We start from the raw sequence: 1236 nt of genomic DNA on the forward strand, positions 1-1236 counted from the left end.
TATATGTACATATATATAACAACAAGCACATTACCTTATCCTTTTTTTATGTGTATGAACACTTACTGAATCAGGTAAAATAAAATAATGCCATTGTAATTTTATACATAGTATAAATTAACTTACCATCAAATAATTTACTTTGGATATGTATTTATTCTTATAGATATACTTCCCTTTTTATTGTCATAATTAAGTTATTTTAATTTTTTTTTTTTTTGTTTTTCTTAATTTTATGAATATGTAAAAATGTGTCTTTTTTTGTCATATATCATTAAATGAAGTATGTATAGGTATTCATGAGTATCTTTTTTTTTTAATAAAAAATATTCATCTTCTTTCCTTTTTTTTGTTTTTCTGTTTTTCTATTTTTTTGTTTTTTTGTTTGTTTTTCTCCAATACATGTAAAAATGTATCGATCGTTGCCTATAATTTTATTTTCCTTTTTTAACTTAATACTCGATATAAATTGTTTTGTTAAAGATTATGATGGCGTGAAAGACTTAAATAATTGCTCAAGTCTTCACTGTTCTTATAATAACTTATCAGAAATATATAAAAATTCTCAAAGTATTTTAGCAGAGTTAGAGAATTTATTGTACGATGTGCGTAATCATAAAAGTATGCATCAGACAGGTTGGTTTTTTTTTTTTTTTTTTTAAATAAAGAACTTACCATTATTAAGCACGAAGTAAACTGATATACACATATATGTATATATTTGCGTGTGTAAGTACGTATATATATATATATATATATATATATTTATTTATTTATATCCAACGTATGTAACATTTTACCATTGCTAGAACATGAATACAATAAAAAATTGGATTTTGACATAAAATTTCCAAATAAAACGGATTATGAAGATTTGTCATATTTTCCATCAGAAGATGAATATGAAAATCTTGACCATTATACGGAGCCAGTTCCATATATAATTATTGATAAAACAGATAAAGGTCATTATACATACATATACACATATATAATTTTTTTATAATGTAGAAATAAATACACTTTTGTTATTAAATTTAAAAAAAAAAAAAAAAAAAAAAACGTACGAATAACATATATTTTTTATTTTTATTTTATTTTTTTTACGAACACATTTTAGATAATTTCGAAGAATCTATACTAGTAATACGCAAAAATATAAATATATACATACACGTATATGTTTACTATATAATCTGGATAAATTATAATTTATATATAGATTGAAAGAAATAG

The 1236-nt window shown here is 21.0% G+C and overlaps 1 long non-coding RNA gene across 1 annotated transcript; it reads left to right on the plus strand.

The window, feature by feature from the left end:
• Positions 1–160: 160 nt before the first annotated feature.
• LOC111535480 lies at positions 161–1141 on the plus strand. The gene is made up of 3 exons (XR_002729464.2): positions 161–636; positions 810–965; positions 1121–1141. It is a non-coding gene; the product is annotated as an uncharacterized LOC111535480 (long non-coding RNA).
• Positions 1142–1236: the final 95 nt, after the last annotated feature.

The sequence above is a fragment of the Piliocolobus tephrosceles genome, unplaced genomic scaffold (assembly GCF_002776525.5).
Source record: "Piliocolobus tephrosceles isolate RC106 unplaced genomic scaffold, ASM277652v3 unscaffolded_27913, whole genome shotgun sequence".
NCBI lineage: Eukaryota > Metazoa > Chordata > Mammalia > Primates > Cercopithecidae > Piliocolobus > Piliocolobus tephrosceles.